A 20,070-nucleotide genomic window follows, 5' to 3' on the forward strand; every position below is an offset into this window, starting at 1 on the left:
CCATCACTGCAAAACAAGATCCCTTCAACCTCAGTAGCGGTAGCAGGCATTGCTTGTACAAGGTGGCCAAGTTCCTAGACATCATTGACTCATCTTTTGAGGCATCTGTGAGAATGGGTATGTTTGGTGTATCTGCCCATACTCCACAATATCATCACACCACCTGCCCCAAACCACAAATAATCCTCTCCCCAAACCCTCAGTCTGAAGAAGTGTCTCGAACTGAAATGTCACCCATTCTTTTTCTCCAGAGATGCTGCCTGACCCGCTGGAGTTACTCCAGCATTTTGTGGCTATCTTCGGTGTAACCCAGCATCTGCAGTTCCTTCCTGCACATAAATGTCATGGGGTCGTACAGCTAGGGGTGCCAACTATCTAACTCCCAAATATGGGACAAGGTGACGTCAGCACCCCACGTGACCTCACCCAGCCAGTGGCCACATGCTCTCGCTCCACCAATGGCGGCCGCCCCGCCGGGAGGTGGGTTGCTACGCAACCTCCGTTGGGCGGCGCCCGGGCCTCCGGACCTAGACTGTCCGAAGCTAAAATGTTGGAAACCTAGAGTGTAAGGACCAAAACTGTTGGGGGACCTACAGCGTCAGGACCTACAGTGTCGGGGCCTACAGCGACCGAGCCTACAGTGCCCCCCAGGCCTAATACGGGACAAGGGCGGTCCCGTACGGGACAAACCAATTTAGCCCACAATACGGGATGTCCTGGCTAATACGGGACGGTTGGCAACCCTACGTACAGCACAGACACTGGCCTTTTAGGTCAGACTTGCTCATGCCCCAACTAAGCTGGTCCCATTTGCCCACAGATAGATACAAAATGCTGAAGTAACTCAGCGGGTCATGCAGCCTCTCTTAGAAAACATGGATAGGTGATGTTTCGGGTCAGAACCCTTCTTAAGACTGTAATCAGGTTTGCAAACTGGCATCTGCAATTCCTTGTTTCTCCTCTGTTGAATAATGTTCTTTTAAGAAGAAAATCTGTCTCCCTCCCCTGGCCTGGCTCACATGCAACTCCAGAATGTTCGACATAGCTGCCTTTTAATGTCAATGCTGGGGGAATTGGGGATGGGTTGTAAACCCACATCACCTGAATAAATATGTAAAATAAAAACAATCTTAGCATCAGACAAATGTAAGTTACTATATCTCTTGCAGAAACAAGGAACTGCGATGCGATGCTGGTTCACCAAGGAAAGAACCAAAGTGTAACTCAGCATGTCAAGTAGCATTCCTAGAGAACATGGATAGGTAACGTTTCAGGTCAGGACCCTTCCAGTCTGAAGAAGGGTCCTGACCCGAAATGTCACCGACCCATGTTCTGCCGAGATGCTGCCTGACCCGCTGAGTTACTCCAGCATTTTGTGTCTTTCCTTATTCTAATTCAGTGTCAACTGAACATAATTAAGCTGTTTGTTTGCATGTCACTAAGTTTGCCAAGGGTATTGCGTGCATTTGTCGTACGCGTGCTGAGGGACTGCCACCATGTCTTGAAGTATCAAATGATGTGCAACATACACATTTTGACATGCATACAAAATTCAGATAGGCTTTGGATCCAGTGAAGGGCACTCACACAGAAGCACATATTAACAATACAAATGGCACAATGATAGAGATTATAGAGGAATTATACTGCGTACACTTGTGCATGTAAAGAGCTTTTATCATACTTGATACCTTAAAACAGAAACACAATACAGTATAGCAGTGCGGGACGAAATGTGTTGGAAGGAACTGCAGATGCTGGTTTACACCGAAGATAGACACAAAATGCTGGAGTAACTCAGCGGGACAGGCAGCATCTCTGGAAAGAAGGAATGGGTGACGTTTCAGGTCGTGACCCTTGTTCAGTCTCACGTTTCGGATCGACGAAGAAGGGTCTCGACCCGAAACATCACCCATTCCTTCTATCCAGAGATGCTGTCTGTCCAGCTGAGTTACGCCAGCATTTTATGTCTATCCATAGCAGTGCGTGAACTGCAAACATACTGGCACTGCCCACTTGTGCTTGAATAGTTTAACATGCCTTTTGGGGCTTAGAAAATGTTTCTGGCCTGAATCCATTCATCAGAAGACTTTTGTATTTCAAATAAAAAATTTGATTAATGCATAGGGTGCACATATTTTCATGTCCGTAAAACCTGTGGATTCTAATCCCTAAATAATGTAATTAGCAAGGTTAATCAAAATGCAATCGTTCTGAATCCATTATTAATTTTCCAACATGATAATTTATAATACTCAAAGGAAGCGTGAGTGTTAGAAATCAAACGTAACAATGAGATTTATCACAGTACCAGGCAATATATCGTTCCTCAATGCTGAGTATTTACAGACTTTTTTTGGGTTGTGATAATTAGTTTTCCAATCATGGAATCCTGGTGCTAAACAGCACAGAACCAGGCCTTTCAGGCGAACTCAACCATACTGACCAAGCTATTTATTCACAAAATGCTGGAGTAAATCAGCAGGTCAGGCAGCATCTCAGGAGAGAAGGAATAGGCGACGCTTTGGGTCGAGACCCTTCTTCAGACTTATGTCAGGGGGGCGGGACAAAGGAAGGATATAGGTGGAGACAGGAAGATAGAGGGAGATCTGGGAAAGGGGAGGGGAGGAGAGGGACAGAGGAACTATTGGAGAAGTCAATGTTCATACCACTGGGCTGCAAGATGCCCAGGCGAATTATGAGGTGCTGTACCTCCAGGTGGGCCTCACTATGGCACTGGAGGAGGCCCATGACAGAAAGGTCAGACTGGGAATGGGAGGGGGAGTTGAAGTGCAGGGCCACCGGGAGATCAGATTGGTTAACGCGGACCGAGCGCAGGTGTTGAGCGAATCGATCGCCGAGCCTGCGCTTGGTTTCGCCGATGTAAATAAGTTGACATCTGGAGCAGCGGATGCAATAGATGAAGTTGGAGGAGGTGCAGGTGAACCAAGCTAATTCCACTTACCGTTGCCTGGCCCATATTCTTAGTTTAGTTTAGTTTAGAGATACAGCGTGGAAACAGGCCCTTCGGCCCACCGAGTCCACACCGACTAGCGATCCCCCCGCACACTAAAATTATCTTACACACACAGGGGACAATTTACACTTATACCAAGCCAATTAACCTACAAATCTGTATGCCTTTGGAGTGTGGGAGGGAACAGAAGATCTCGGAAAAATCCCACACGGTCACGGGGAGAACGCACAGACTCCGTACAGACAGCACCCGAAGTCGGGATCGAACCCAGGTCTCAGGCGCCGCAAGCGTTGTAAGGCAAGAACGCTACCGCTGCGCCACCGTAATTCCTCCAGACTTTGTATGCAGGGAGGAACTGCAGATGATGGTTTACACTGAAGATAGGCACAAAATACTGGAGTAACTCAGCGGTCAGGCTGCGTCTCTGGAGAAACGGAATAGGTGATGTTTTGGGTCATGAGGGTTTCGACCCAAAACGTCGCCTATTCCTTTTCTCCAGAGATGCTGCCTGACCCGTCGAGTTGCTCCAGCATTTTGTGTCTATCTTCCCCCCAGACTTTCACTGCCCATGCACCTGTCCACGTGTCTGTTAAATATCATAATTGGATCCACCTCAACCACTTTCTCTGATAGCTTATTCCATGTGGGCACCACTGTCTATGTGGAAAAGTTGCACCTCAAGATACTTTAAAATCTTTCCCCTCTTATCCTAAACTTGTGTTCTCCAGTTTTAGGGCTTTCCTACCTTACCCTGAGAAAAAGATTGTAACTGTTCACCTTATCCATGACCTTCCATAAGGTCACCGCTCAACTTCCTATGCCCCAGGGGAAAATGTCCCAACCTATCCAGCCTCTCTTTAAAGGTGGAGTAGTTGATAGTGAGGTAGAATTTCAAAGTCTACAGAGAGACTTGGGCCTTTTGGAAGGGTGGGCTGAAAGATGGCAGATGGAGTTTAATGCTGATAAGTGTGAGGTGCTGCATTTTGGTAGGACAAATCAAAATAGGACGTACAGGGTAAATGGTAGGGAATTGAGGAATGCAGTGGAACAGAGGGATCTGGGAATAACTGTGCATTGTTCCCTGAAGGTGGAATCTCATGTGGATAGGGTGGTGAAGAAGGCGTTTGGTATGCTTGCCTTTATAAATCAGAGCATCGAGTATAGAAGTTGGGATGTAATGTTGAAATTGTACAGGGCATTGGTGAGGCCGAATCTGGAGTATGGTGTGCAGTTCTGGTCGCCAAATTATAGGAAGGATGTCGACAAAATGGAGAGGGTACAGAGGAGATTTACTAGAATGTTGCCTGGGTTTCAGCACTTAGGCTACAGAGAGAGGTTGAACAGGTTGGGTCTTTATTCTTTGGAGCGTAGAAGGTTGAGGGGGGACTTGATAGAGGTTTTTAAAATTTTGAGAGGGACGGACAGAGTTGACGTGGGTAGGCTTTTCCCTTTGAGAGTGGGGAAGATTCCAACAAGGGGACATAGCTTCAGAATTGAGGGACAAAGGTTTAGGGGTAACATGAGGGGGAATTTCTTTACTCAGAGGGTTGTGGCTGTATGGAATGGACTTCCGGTGGAAGTGGTGGAGGCTGGCTCGATTTTATTATTTAAGAGTAAATTGGATAGGTATATGGATAGGAGGGGATTGGAGGGTTATGGTCTGAGTGCAGGTAGATGAGACTAGGTCAGGGAGAATGGTCGGCGTGGACTGGTAGGGCCGGACAGGCCTGTTTCCATGCTGTAGTTGTTATATGTTATATATGTTTACACTTTGGAGATACAGCACAGAAACAGGCCCTTTGGTCCATCGAGTCCACACCAACCAACGATTACACTGTACACTACTACTATCCTACACACTTGTACACAATTTACAATTTTTACCGAAGCCAATTATCCTACAAACCTGTACGTCTTTGGAGTGTGGGAGGAAACCAGAGCACTGGGAGAAAACCCACGCGGTCACGGGGAGAATGTAAAAAACTCCGTACAAACAGCACCCATAGTCAGGATCGAACCTGGGCCTTTGGCGCTGTAAGGCAGTGACTCTACCGCTGTGTCACCGTGCCGCCCAATTATAACTCAAACCTTCCAAACGCAGTACCATCCTCATAAAATGTGTAGGAAGGAACTGGTTTCAATCGAGGATAGGCTCAAAATGCTGGAGTAACTCAGCAGGGCAGGCAGCATCTCTGGAGAGAAGGAATGGGTGACTTTACCCGTTTCCTTCTCTCCAGAGATGCTGCCTGCCCTGCTGAGTTATTCCAGCATTTTGTGACCATCCTCATAAATCTTTTTTTACACCCTTTCCAGTTTGATGTCATCCTTCCCAAAGCCGGGCAACCAGGATTATGAATGAGAGAACTTTCACACATTGGATAAAGATATGTGTGATCTGAATGCTTGTATGAAGGAAGTGGGTGAGTGTAGTCATACAAAGACCTGTTGGTCTCAGCAACTCAATGCACTTGGCTCATACCTCACCAACTACACCAAGGACATTCCAGTTCCAAACTGCCTGGGGCAGCAAAGGTGAGGAACAAATTGGGAGGGAAGGATAACATCTGGAAACATTTTGACTTCTACAGTTGTCAGATGGTGCGTATTGACCGAAATCTGGAACTATTGCATACGGCTATTTCTCACCTGTAAGTACAAATGGGGAACATTGATTCAAATGCCATAATGAAATAAAGATAAAAGAATAATAACAGGCGTTATTTATGTAACATCGATCAAGCAACAGAAGTTCCCAAATTACTGCATTGGACTAATGTCAAACAATATATAGAGTTATTAGGGGAATTGATCAGATGTATTCAGTATATTTTAACACAGAAACATAAGACGTAGGAATAAGTTAACCTGCTTTTCGGCACTCTCCACCATTCATAACATCTAATCAACCAGCTCAGTTCCCTTTTTAGTTTAGTTTAGTTTAGTTTAGGTCAGAAGGCAGTGGAGGCCAATTCTCTGAATGCATTCAAGAGAGAGCTAGATAGAGCTCTTAAGGATAGCGGAGTCAGGGGGTATGGGGAGAGGGCAGGAACCGGGTACTGATTGAGAATGATCAGCCATGATCACATTGAATGGTGGTGCTGGCTCGAAGGGCCGAATGGCGTACTCCTGCACCTATTGTCTATTGTCTATTGTTAGACATACAGCGTGGAAACAGGCCCTTCGGCCCACCAAGTCTGCACCGACCAGCTTCCCGGCCTCACCCCAGAACATTTGATCATATGAATATTAAGAGGTATATCTGGCTTCTTCTTGAAAATGTTTAAGGACTTCTTTCCACTGCAAATCATGGTCGAAAAGTGTACAGTTCATGGGCAGTTTTAATTAACAGATTACATTTCCCGTCGCTGAAGGGGAAATCATGCTTGACTAATCTTCTGGAATGTTTGAGAATGTAACTAGGAAAATTGACTGTGGAGTGCCGGTCGGTTATTGTGGTGTACCTTTACTTTCAGAAAGCCTTCGACAAGGTCACACATAGGAGATTAGTGGGCAAAATTAGGGCACATGGTATTGGAGGTAGGGTACTGACATAGATAGAAAATTGGTTGGCAGACAAAAAGCAAAGAGTGGGGATAAATGAGTCCCTTTCAGAATGGCAGGCAGTAACTAGTGGAGTACCGCAAGGCTCGGTGCTGGGACCGCAGCTATTTACAATATACATTAATGACTTGGATGAAGGGATTAAAAGTGCCATTAGCAAATTTGCAGATGATACAAAGCTGGGTGGTAGTGTGAACTGTGAGGAAGATGCTATGAGGTTGCAGGGTGACTTGGACAGGTTGTGTGAGTGGGCGGATGCATGGCAGATGCAGTTTAATGTGGATAAGTGTAAGGTTATCCACTTTGGTGGTAAGAATAGGAAGGCAGATTATTATCTGAATGGTGTCGTTAGGAAAAGGGGACGTACAACGAGATCTGGGTGTCCTAGTGCATCAGTCACTGAAAGGAAGCATGCAGGTACAGCAGGCAGTGAAGAAAACCAATGGAATGTTGGCCATAACAAGAGGAGTTGAGTATAGGAGCAAAGAGGTCCTTCTGCAGTTGTACAGGGCCCTAGTGAGACTGCACCTGGAGTACTGTGTGCAGTTTTGGTCTCCAAATTTGAGGAAGGATATTCTTGCTATTGAGAGCATGCAGCGTAGGTTTACTAGGTTAATTCCCGGAATGGCGGGACTGTCATATGTTGAAAGACTGGAGCGACTAGGCTTGTATACACTGGAATTTAGAAGGATGAGAGGGGATCTTATCGAAACATATAAGATTATTAAGGGGTTGGACACGTTAGAGGCAGGAAACTTGTTCCCAATGTTGGGGGAGTCCAGAACAAGGGTCCACAGTTTAAGAAAAAAGGGGTAGGCGATTTAGAACGGAGATGAGGAACGACTTTTTCAGTCAGAGAGTTGTGAATCTGTGGAATTCTCTGCCTCAGAAGGCAGTGTAGGCCAATTCTCTGAATGCATTCAAGAGAGAGCTAGATAGAGCTCTTGAGGATAGCGGAGTCAGGGGGTATGGGGAGAAGGCAGGAACGGGGTACTGATTGAGAATGATCGGCCATGATCACATTGAATGGCGGTGCTGGCTTGAAGGGCCGAATGGCCTACTCCTGCACCTATTGTCTATTGTCTATTGTCTATTGTAACTCCTGGTTCTGGACTCTCTGGCTATCAGGAAGATACCCCCTGTAATGCAATCTATCTCGTTCTCTTTTCCAAGTTTCCATTTCAAATTTTGTAAGTTTTTATGAGCTCTCCTTCGCATTCTTCTGAACTCCTGTGAATATATCCCTCATTGACCCAATCTGTTCATTGAGAGTCAGAGAGTCATACAGTGTGCAAACAAGCCATTTGGCCCAACACACCCCATCTACACTAGTCCCACCTGTCTCCTTTTTGCTCATATCCCTCTAACCTATCCTATCCATGTTACTGTCTAAATGTTTCTTAAATGTTGGGATAGTACCTGCCTCAACTCGATCCATACACCCACCATTATACCCCTCAGGTTCCTTGAGTTTTTAATTTAGTTTAGAGATATGGTGTGGAAACAGGCCCTTCGGCCCACCAAGTCCGCACCGACCAGCGATCCCACACATTAACACTATCCTACACACACTTACCTTTGCAGAGTCGGAGGAAACCGAAGATCTCAGAGGAAACCCATGCGGTCACGGGGAGAACGTACAAATTATGTACAGACAGTACCCGTAGTCGGATCGAACCTGGGTCTCCGGCGCTGTGAGGCAGCAACTCTACCCCTGCGCCACAGTGGCCGCCCCTATTAAAAGTTTCCTTCCTCATCTTAAACCTATGTCTTCTGGTTCTCGATTCCCCTAACTTTAGGTAACTAACCTACAGAGCACCCCCACATCCCCTCCTCCCCCCACTTCCCTGTGCCCCAATTGGAAGCAGGCTCATTTCTCCCCTCCCCCTCTCCTTCCACCTATATTCCCTTCTTTAGCTTCATAATTTGCACTTATTCGATCTTTATCTCACATCGTTTGTCTTTGTACAACGAGATCTGGGTGTCCTAGTGCATCAGTCAGCATGCAGGTACAACAGGCAGTGAAGAAAGCCAATGGAATGTTGGCCTTCATAACAAGAGAAGTTGAGTATAGGAGCAAAGAGGTCCTTCTGCAGTTGTACAGGCCCCTAGTGAGACCGCACCTGGAGTACTGTGTGCAGTTTTGGTCTCCAAATTTGAGGAAGGATATTCTTGCTATTGAGGGCATGCAGCGTAGGTTTACTAGGTTAATTCCCGGAATGGCGGGACTGTCGTATGTTGAAAGACTGGAGCGACTAGGCTTGTATACACTGGAATTTAGAAGGATGAGAGGGGATCTTATCAAAACATATAAGAATATTAATGGGTTGGACACGTTAGAAGCAGGAAACATGTTCCCAATTTTGGGGGAGTCCAGAATCAGGGGCCACAGTTTAAGAATAAGGGGTAGGCCATGTAGAACGGAGATGAGGAAAAACTTTTTCAGTCAGAGAGTTGTAAATCTATGGAATTCTCTGCCTCAGAAGGCAGTGGAGGTCAATTATCTGAATGCATTCAAGAGAGAGCTAGATAGAGCTCTTGAGGATAGCGGAGTCAGGGGGTATGGGGAGAAGGCAGGAGCGGGGTACTGATTGAGAATGTTCAGCCATGATCACATTGAATGGTGATGCTGGCTCGAAGGGCCGAATGGCCTTACTCCTGCACCTCTTGTCTATTGTCTATCTCTGGACTTTGTCCAGCCATCTGCTATTTTTTGACGAATGTTTACCAAAGGCATCTCATAAGACCACTTTTATCAGCTCATGTACTTTGCAGGTTATTTTTGCTTTGCGTACTTTTTCCTTTTAGGTTAAAAGAAATAGACCTAGAAATCTCATCAAGTTCAAATATATCTTCACCTTATTTTTACCCCAAACATAGAACTTAGAACACTTCAGCACGGGAATCGGCCCTTTCAGCCCACGATGTCTGTGCCAAACAAGATGCCAAGATTATCTCATATCTACCTGCACATAATCCACATCCTTCCATTCCCTGCATATCCATGTGGCTGGCCAAAAGTCACAAACACCACTGTCTTCACCACTACCCCCAGCAGCGCTTATCAGGCAGTCACCATAGAAACATAGAAACATAGACAATAGGTGCAGGAGTAGGCTATTCGGCCCTTCGAGCCTGCACCGCCATTCAATATGATCATGGCTGATCATCCAACTCAGTATCCCGTACCTGCCTTCTCTCCATACCCCCTGATGTGTGAAGGGCCACATCTAACTCCCTCTTAAATATAGCCAATGAACTGGCCTCAACTACCCTCTGTACCCTCAACTACCATCCTTTGTGTATAAAACTGCCATGCATATCTTCGCATATAATCCCTGTACAACGAGGTAGCAAATCACTTCATGCTTAAGTCTGATGACTCCTAGTAAGAAACAACTCCTTCAAGTATGCATGCTCTTTATTAGAGACCTCAAATGGCCAGACAACTAGAAATGTTATGGGATCTGCATTTAATTATAGGTTCAGCAACCAGAATCAATATGGAAAGGAGATTGAAAACCTTGTAACCTGGTGCCAAGGCAACAACTTCACCCTCAATGTTAGCAAGACAAAGAAGATTGTGAATGACTTCAGGAAGCAAAGCAGTACACACCCCCCCAGTCTACACTGATGATGCCAAAGTGGAGATGGTTGAAAGCTTCAAGTACCTGGCACACCAACACCTTTACTTCCTTAGAAGGCTTCGGAAGTTCGCATTTTCCTCAAAAATGTCACCAACTGCTACAGACGTACTGTAGAAAGCATCTTATTGGGGTGCATCACAGCCTGGTTTGGGCACAGCACCATCCAAGACCACAGGAAATCACAGAGAGCTCTGGACGTTGCCCAAACGATCGCACAAAGAAGCCTCCCTACCATTGACTCCATCGCACGGCTCGGCTGCGAGACGTTTCAGCGCCCGGTGCGACTCGGCCGCGGGGACTTCCATCCCCTTGCGGGGACTGTGCGGGTCGGTCGGGGACGAGCTGTCTGTCCGTGGGCGTGGGGAAGAGAGTGGAAGTTTTGTTGCCTCCATCACAGTGAGGGGGTGTTTGGAGTCACTGTGATGGACGTTTGTGTTGGGGTTATGTGTCTTGTGTTCTTTTTTGTATGACTGCTATGTAGTTTCGTTCGGTACCTTGGTACCGAATGACAAATAAAGCTCTGTTGAACTGTTGAACTGTTGATCTATACTTCACGCCGCCTCATCAAGGCCACCAGCATAATCAAGGACCAGTCTCACCCTGGTCACTCCCTCTTCTTCCCTCTCCCATCAGGCAAGAGGTGCAGAAGTGTGAAAGCACATACAGATTCAAGAACAGTTTCTTCCTGGCTGTTATCAGGTAACTGAACAGTCATCTCATCAGCTCGAGACCGGTCCTGACCTGCCATCTACCTCATTGGAGACCTTTGAACGATCTTTATCGGACTTCAATGTTATATCTTTCCACTAAACGGTGTACCATTTATCCTTTATCTCTGCACTGTGGACACCTTGATTGTGTCCGTATATAGTATTTTCTTTGACTGGAAACAAAAGCTTTTCACTGTACCTCAGTGGCCCTTGGGCTATCTTTAAGCGGACTTTACTGGACCTTATCTTGCACTAAACGTTATTCCCTTTATCCTGTATCTGCACACTGTGGACAGCTTGATAGTCGCCATGCACACTCTATCCACTGACAGGATAGCGCACCACAAAAAAACTTTTCACGGTACCTCGGTACATGTGACAATAAACTAAACTAAACTATTAAACTAAACTAATGTAGAAAAAAATTTGGATGATATACTCACTCACATAACTCATTTATTCAGCAGAAATCAGTTTCTGAAGGACAGATAGAGTCATAGAGTGATACAGTGTGGAAACAGGCCCTTCAGCTCAACTTGCCCACACTGGCCAAGTTTCACAAATGCTCAACAGAGGATGTACTTCCTGCGGCAACTGAGGAAACACAATCTGCCACAGGCAATGATGGTTCAATTCTATACTGCTACCATTGAGTCCGTCCTCACCTTCTCCATCATGGTCTGGTTTGGCTCAGCCACCAAGCATGACATCTGGAGGCTGCAACGGATCGTTCGATCAGCCGAGAAGAGTTGTTGGCTGCAACCTTCCCCCCCCACCATTGACGAACTGTACACTGCAAGGGCCAGGAAGCGAGCGGGCAAGATCATCTCTGACCCCTCTCACCCTGGCCACAAAATCTTTGAAGCACTTCCCTCTGGAAGGCAACTCCGGACTGTCAAAGCAGACATAAAAACACCTTTTTTTCCACGAGTAGTAGTTCTACTCAATAGCCAAAGTCTGTAGTCTCTTTTTTTGCTCTGGTTTATTTTCACCCACATAGTTAGACCATAATGTTGTATCCTTATTGTTCTGATGTATTTATGCTTTATTTTTAATTGTTAAATGTATGTTTGTGTTGTCATTTGTGAGCGGAGCACCAAGGCACATTCCTTGAATATGCACATACTTGGCCAATAAACTTATTCATTCATTCATTCATTCATTCATTCATTCATTTATGCTATTGAGGGCGTGCAGCGTAGGTTTACTAGGTTAATTCCCGGAATGGCGGGACTGTCATATGTTGAAAGACTGGAGCGACTAGGCTTGTATACACTGGAATTTAGAAGGATGAGAGGGGATCTTATCGAAACGTATAAGATTATTAAGGGGTTGGACACGTTAGAGGCAGGAAATATGTTCCCAATGTTGGGGGAGTCCAGAACAAGGGGCCACAGTTTAAGAATAAGGGGTAGGCCATTTAGAACTGAGATGAGGAAAAATCTTTTCAGTCAGAGAGTTGTGAATCTGTGGAATTCTCTGCCTCAGAAGGCAGTGGAGGCCAATTCTCTGAATGCATTCAAGAGAGAGCTAGATAGAGCTCTTAAAGATAGCGGAGTCAGGGGGTATGGGGAGGAGGCAGGAACGGGGTACTGATTGAGAATGATCAGCCATGATCACATTGAATGGCGGTGCTGGCTCGAAGGGCCGAATGGCCTCCTCCTGCACCTATTGTCTATTGTCTATGTCTAAGCTACACTAGTCTCACCTGGCAGCATTTGGTCCATATCCCTCCAAACCTGTCCTATCCATGTACCTGTCTAACTACTTCTTAAATGTTGGGATAGTCCCGGCCTCAACTACCTCCTCTGGCAGTTTGTTCCATACATCCACCACCCTGTGTGTGAAAAACTTACCTCTCAGATTTCTATTAAATCTTTTCCCCTTCGCCTTAAACCCATGTCCTCTGGAACATTGGATGACGACACAAAAAGTAACCCCATCTCAAAGATCCTTCTTCATTTAAATACAAATGACAAGTTTAAATACATTGATCCCTCCACTCTGTGTTCCAACTCTTTCACCTCACCAAAGTCATTTGGGAAAAGTTGGTGGAAAACTGTGTAACAGATCATGCATTTTTAATACCAGTGTGAATCAATAGTGAAGAAAATGTTCAGCAGGACATATAACGTCACCTTGATTAGTGCCATCTCTGCAGATATACCAGACCAAAGAATGAGTAGATAATAAATAATAACACAGATGTATGTAAAATATATATTACATATGCTCTCCATTTTTAGATTGTTATGATGTATTGTGCCATTAGCCTTATTCACTGAATATTTCTGTCAATGAATCACAACTGTGTTGTCTTGATTTAACCTCTTTGTTCTGGGCCTCACCGCTTAAAAGTCGTGGGCAACCTTTATTTTCCAGCTCCTTCCTGATCCATGGGTCAATCAAGTTCACTACCTCACAGATATTCATTATCTTTCATAGACACACAACGCAGGGGCAATTCAGTGTGACAAGCAGCATCTCTGGAGAGAAAGAATGGGTGACCCTTCTTCAGACTGAGAGTCAGGGGAGAGGGAGTCTAGAGATATGAAAGAGTAAGGTGTGAAAAAGCAGATCAAAGGAGACAATGCTCAAAAAAAATGTAGAATGGTACATTGTTAGCTTCAGAATTAAGGGACGTTCTTTTAGGAAGGGAATGAGGATAAATTTCTTTCATCAGAAGGTGGTGAATCAGTTGAATTCTTTGTCACAGGAGCCAGTGGAGGCAGTCAGTGTATAGTTTTAAGGTAGAGATAGATAAATTCTCGATTAGTGTAGGTGTCAGAGGTTATGGGGATAAGGCAGGAGAATGGGGTTAGGAGGGAGAGATATATCAGCCATGATTGAATGGCGGAGTAGACTTGATTGGCCGAATGGTTTAATGCTACTCCTATCACTTATGACCTAACAAAATCTCACAAGGAAACAAGGGTGATAATGTTTTAGTTTTAGAGATACAGTGTTGAAACAGGCCCTTAGGCCCACCGAGTCTGCACCATCGATCACCCGTACACGAGTTCTATGTTATCCTATCTTCACAAGTTCTTTAGTAACTTGTCAGTTTCTTTGTTGAACTAAATTAAGGCGCTTGAACAATTGGTTGGGCAGAAAGCCAGACTGTAAGAAAGAGGACTAGGGGCAAATTACAGAAGCCAATTAACCCACAAACCTAAGATAGGCACAAAATGCAGGAGTAACTCAGCGGGACAGTCAGCATCTCTGGATAGAAGGAATGGGTGACGTTTCGGGTCGAGACCCTTCTTCAGACCCACAAACCTACACGTCTTTGGAATGTCGCAGGGAGAACATAAAAACTCCACACAGACAGCTCCTGTGGTCAGGATCGAACCCGGGTCTCTGACGCTGTGAGACAACAACTCCAATGCTGCCCAACAATGTCTATGTGATAACCTGCCAAAAACTTTGAGGGAAAATGTTGGTATTTGTTGCAGGCTGCATGTTCTCTACTTCCCATTTCTGTTGCTATCTCCTCTTCCCTCCCCCACCTGAATCTTACCTACCAATCAACCCCTCCTCGCCTGTACCCACCTATCACTTGCCCCATCTCTCCACCCCCACCTCTTCTCACTTGACAACTCCAATCTATTCTTTCAATCCGAATGAATGGTTTCAACTTGAAACGTCTACTGTCCATTTCCTTCCACAGATACTGCCCGACTAGCGAAGTTGCTCCAGCAGCCGACCTCGTTTTTAATCCAGCAAAGCAACGTTTGATTCCATAGTGGCAATGAGAGAATTTGGGTTCAGTTAACTACCAAAATCGTTTGAAGGCACAGGGCCTGTACTCGTTAGAAGAGTTTAGAAGGATGAGGGGGGACCTCATTGAAACTTATCGACAAGTGAAAGACCTGGATGGAGTGAATGAGGAGAGGATGTTTCCACTAGTGGGAGAGTCTAGGACCAGAGGTCATAGCCTCAGAATAAAGGACGTACCTTTAGACAGGAGATGAGAAGGATTTTTTTTTAGTCAGAGGGTGGTGAATCTGTGGAATTCATTGCCACAGATGGCTGTGGTGGACAAGTCGATGGATATTTTTAAGGCGGAGATTGACAGATTCTTGATTAGGACGTGTGTCAGGGGTTTTTTGGGAGAAGGCTGGAGAATGGGGGTGAGTAGGAAAAATAGATCAGCCATGATTAAATGGAGGAGGAGGCTGATGGGCCAAATGGCCTCATTCTGCTCCTAGAAGTCATGAATTTATGAAAATCTCATGCCAGGAAGGGAATTTGTGAGCTATCACATTGTGGTATCCAGACGATAATATCCTTCAGGGTTGGTACCAAGACTCAGACACTACTCAAACTAAGGTAGTAGAGCTTGTTTTTTTTTTAAATTTTCAGGCTATTCCAACAGTGGCCACTGTTGTCAGTCAGCTGTGCCTAGTTTAGTTTAGAAATGCAGAGTGGAAACAGGCCCTGCGGCCCACTCAGTCCATACCGATCAGTGATCCCCATACACTAGCACTATCCCACACATACAAGGGATAATTTACAATTACACCAAGCCAATTAGCCTCCAAACCTGTACGTCTTTGGAGTGTGGGAGGAAGCCGGAGATCCCAAAGAAAAACCATGCAGGTTCTCAGGGAAAATGTACAAACTCCGTACAGACAGCGACCATAGTCAGGATCGAACCCGGGTCTCTGGCGCTGTGAGGCAGCAACTCTACTCCAGCGCCACCGTGCCGCAATAGCCTGTGATTCCAACACTTTGCAACTCTGACCGTCTTGGCCCAGCAGGACTTGCAATGACATGCATCAAACTGCTGCTGCAGTTGTTCATGAAACGTCACCACCCTCTCAAGTGCCGCTTATAAATGGGCAATTAATGCTGGTCCTGCCTGCAAGGGCTGCACGCTGAGCATGAAAATAAAGCAGCAATTGGTAGAGATCGAAGTGTGCACGAGTGCCCAGGGAACATGGACTGAAGCAAGTGACCTTGCCTGCCCTTGTTGCAATGTCTACCTGAATGCATTGAGGCGCAGCATACATATCCAACAACAATAGTGATTGATTTCCAAGCTAGCAAACTTACTCCTTACCTGCTTCCCCTTCTTTAAACCGACGCTGACTTACAGGTAACAGCAAAGGACATAGTTTATAAGCAACAACTTTCAATCTGGTCAGGTCACTAGTTGCCTCCTCTGTGGGTGGCACGGTGGCGCAGCAGTAGAGTTGCTGCCTTACAGCGCCACAGACCCAGGTTCGATCCTGACTATGGCTGCTGTGTGTATGGAGTGTATATACGTTCTCCCCGTGATCTACGTGAGTTTTCTCCGGGTGCTCTCGTTTCCTCCCACACTCCAAAGACGTACTGGTTTGCAGGCTAATTGGCTTGGTATAATTGGCTTGGTATAATTGTAAATTGTCCCTTGTGTGTTGGATATTTTCAGCGTGTGGGAGTCGATGATCATCACGGACTCGGTGGGCCGTACGTCCTGTTTCCGCGGTGCGTTCCTAAATGAAACTAAACTAAACTAAATCTCCAGCCCCAAGGTTTACTAGGTTAATTCCCCGGAATGGCGGGACTGTCGTATGTTGAAAGACTGGATCGACTAGGCTTGTATACACTGGAATTTAGCAGGATGAGAGGAGATCTTATCGAAACGTATAAGATTATTAAGGGGTTGGACACGTTAGAGGCAGGAAACATGTTCCCAATGTTGGGGGAGTCCAGAACAAGGGGCCACAGTTTAAGAATAAGGGGTAGGCCATTTAGAACTGAGATGAGGAAAAACTTTTTCAGTCAGAGAGTTGTAAATCTGTGGAATTCTCTGCCTCAGAAGGCAGTGGAGGCCAATTCTCTGAATGCATTCAAGAGAGAGCTAGATAGAGCTCTTAAGGATAGCGGAGTCAGGGGGTATGGGGAGAAGGCAGGAACGGGGTACTGATTGAAAATGATCAGCCATGATCACATTGAATGGCGGTGCTGGCTCGAAGGGCCGAATGGCCTCCTCCTGCATCTATTGTCTATTGTCTATTGTCTAAGAACCTTCATTTCAACTTGAGCTAATTTCAGACCAGTTCTTTCTCGTGAAAATTAATAAACTACAGGTGCCGGAAAGCAGAAACAATGGCAGGAAATGCAGCATGTCAAGCAGCATCTGAAGAAGGAGGAGCAGAGTCAAGCTTCAGGTTGACAGAGCTTTCGATATGAGACTGTTAACTGTCTTATTTCCGCAGATATTGCCTCATGTGCTGAGTGCTTCCAGCGTCGAATACTCTCTCCCATATTTGGCCATTCTCACTTCCTGAACGCCAAGCGGAATTAGCAGCAGTCACTACGCACCTCTCCTTTAACCTTTGCACCTCCCCTTTAAGAAGTGAAGGCAGGTTTTTAGGAGTGATAACCACTCAAAAAACAGGGTTCTAGCTGCAATGCTGAGAGAACCAAGTCATTTTTTTGGATTTTTTTTTTGTTTCAAATTAAAACGTATTCAGGATTTTAAAAAATATACACAAAACAAAAGCTGTGCAAAAATTCTACCTGCATTCTCAATCTCAATATACATTCAATAATATCATAAAATGCTGGAGTAACTCAGCAGGTCCGGCAGCATCTCGGGAGAGAAGGAATGGGTGACGTTTCAGTCTGAAGAAGGGTCTCGACCCGAAACGTCACCCATTCCTTCTCTCCCAAGATGCTGCCTGACCTGCTGAGTTACTCCAGCATTTTGTGAATAAATCGATTTGTACCAGCATCTGCAGTTATTTTCTTATACTTCAATAATATCATACTGTGTATTGTTTGCAACTATCTTCAAAGAAAACACCCTTGCCACTCATGTGGCCCCTGGGGGGATATGGAGTTTTAGTTTTAGAATAGTTTTTAATTTTAGTTTTAGTGAGGCAGCGTGGAAACAGGCCCTTCGGCCCAACGAGTCCATGCAGACCAATAGTCACCCGTACACTAGTTCTATCCTACACACCAGGGAGAATTGACAGAAGCAAATTAACCTACAAACCTGCCCGTCTTTGGGATGTAGGAGGAAATTGGAGCACCTGGAGAAAACCAATGTGTTCGCAGGGAGAATATATAAACACCATATCAGGTTCAAGCCCAGAGGCTTCGGTGCTGGAAGGCAGGACCTTGTTTGTGGGGTATCCCCTTTGGACTCTGTCCCTTATATTCCAGCAGTGGAGGGATGCTAGACTGCGGTCTTCCCCCACAGAGCCTTGGCGTTGGCTGCACCGGGCTTCAGTGCGTCCCTCAGCACGTACTCCTGCAGTCCGGAGTGGGCCAGTCGGCAAGGATGTTCAACATTTTAAAGAAAGGACTGCGGGAAGCAGCTGCACTGTCTGCATTGGGTTGAATGAATTGTGGATTCCTTGCAATGACCACCATGGCCATTGTAGATGGACACAAAATGCTGGAGCAACTCAGCAGGACAGGCAGCATCTCTGGAGAGAAGGACGTTTCGGATCGAGACCCTTCTTCAGACTGAACGTCGGGGAAGAGGGAGTTACAGAGATAAGGAAGTGTAAGAGATCAAAAGAGATGAGGTGGTGTAAGTTCCTTCCTGCACACATCACGGCCATTGCATCTGATTTCTGTGCTTATCTAGTCTCTCAATGAGAATATGGCATTCCTCTTGCCCTGTTTCACCCTCCTTCAGTTGCTCCTCATGCCATCTCTCCTTAACAACATTACAGACAAATATTCCCCGGACAACCAGTAGGAACAAAAACTGCAGACGCTGGTATAAATCGAAGGTAGACAAAAAATGCTGGAGTAACTCAGCGGGCCAGGCAGCATCTCTGGAGAGATGAAGGACTGATCAGTCTGGAGAAGGGTCTCGACCCGAAACGTCGCCCATTCCTTCTCTCCAGAGGTGCTACCTGGCTCGCTGAGTTACTCCAGCTTTTTTTTTGTCTACCTTCCTCAGACAACCAGTGAGGTTCACTGACTGTCAAGTAATTGAGCATAGTTCTCATTTCCCTCCAGCACCCTTAGGCTGAAACCTGAAACCTTCAATCTGAACCAGCTTATTAAATGTTGCTCTCCGATTTCAATGCAACTCACGGGAGGCTGTCATTTTTTTACACAGGATTTGCATCAGTCATAGGACATGCTGGTATTTTTTACATTGGTGCAATGCCATCTAACCCACCACGTGTTTCTCCCCCACCATTGTATTTTTTAAACGTCACTTAGTTTCATTTAGTTTAGTTTCGAGCAGCGTTTCCCAACCTTTTTACCCTTGCGGAACCCTTGAAATAATTTTCATGTCTCAGGGAACCCCTACGTAAAAATTATTAGATATCTTTATTAATCTCATAAACTAACAAAAACGTGCATAAGCGCAAACCTTTCATAAACTAACAAGAATAAACATAAACATACTTCAATTTTTAAAAATCATATAACATCCCTAAATGATGGGCAAGAATGACTAAATAACGTGGGTGAATGAGGGACTGCGCCTGCACGCCAGGAAGCACAGACAGGACTGATGGAGACCGCCCGTGCATGCGTCAGTACTCCAGTGAGTCACTTGATGAGACATGAATCCGTCCTGTCCACTGACCACTGAAGGGCGTTTCACACTGGCGTTGTGTGGACGTTGCTAAATATATTCCCTCTGATTATCACACTTTTAAATGGGCCCATTCCTCGTTGGGTTCCCGATGTGACATGGGAAAATCGCCTTTTGTTCTTTAAAATAAATGGCATCTTTTTCTTAAAAATAAAATAAACCTTATCTGGAATGTTTTTTGCTTTTTATGGTTCAAATCCTCTCTTGGAGATCCTCGAGACTGCGCCCTCATTCAGCAGCAGCAGCAGTTGCTTGAAGCGGGAAGAAACCGCTCCCTCCAAGTGGGACCCGGACCAATCGGGCATCGAGCGAGAGGTCGGAGCCAATCATTCGACCCGACGTGGGGATGCGGACCAATGGGCGTCGAGCGAAAGGTCGGAGCCAATCATTCGACCCGACATGGGGACGCGGGCCAATCGGGCATCGAGCGAGAGGTCGGACCCAATCATTCGACCCGACGTGGAGACGCGGGCCAATCGGGCGTTGGGCTTGAGGTCGTAGCCAATCAATGGACCCCACGTGGGGGTGAGCAGCAGGACCAAATCAGGACTTGCCGGCGACCAATCAGAGCGGGTAGCGTTGGCCCTCCAGGTTGAAGACTTTATTATAATACCC

The sequence above is a fragment of the Rhinoraja longicauda genome, chromosome 8, assembly GCF_053455715.1.
Source record: "Rhinoraja longicauda isolate Sanriku21f chromosome 8, sRhiLon1.1, whole genome shotgun sequence".
Lineage (NCBI taxonomy): Eukaryota > Metazoa > Chordata > Chondrichthyes > Rajiformes > Arhynchobatidae > Rhinoraja > Rhinoraja longicauda.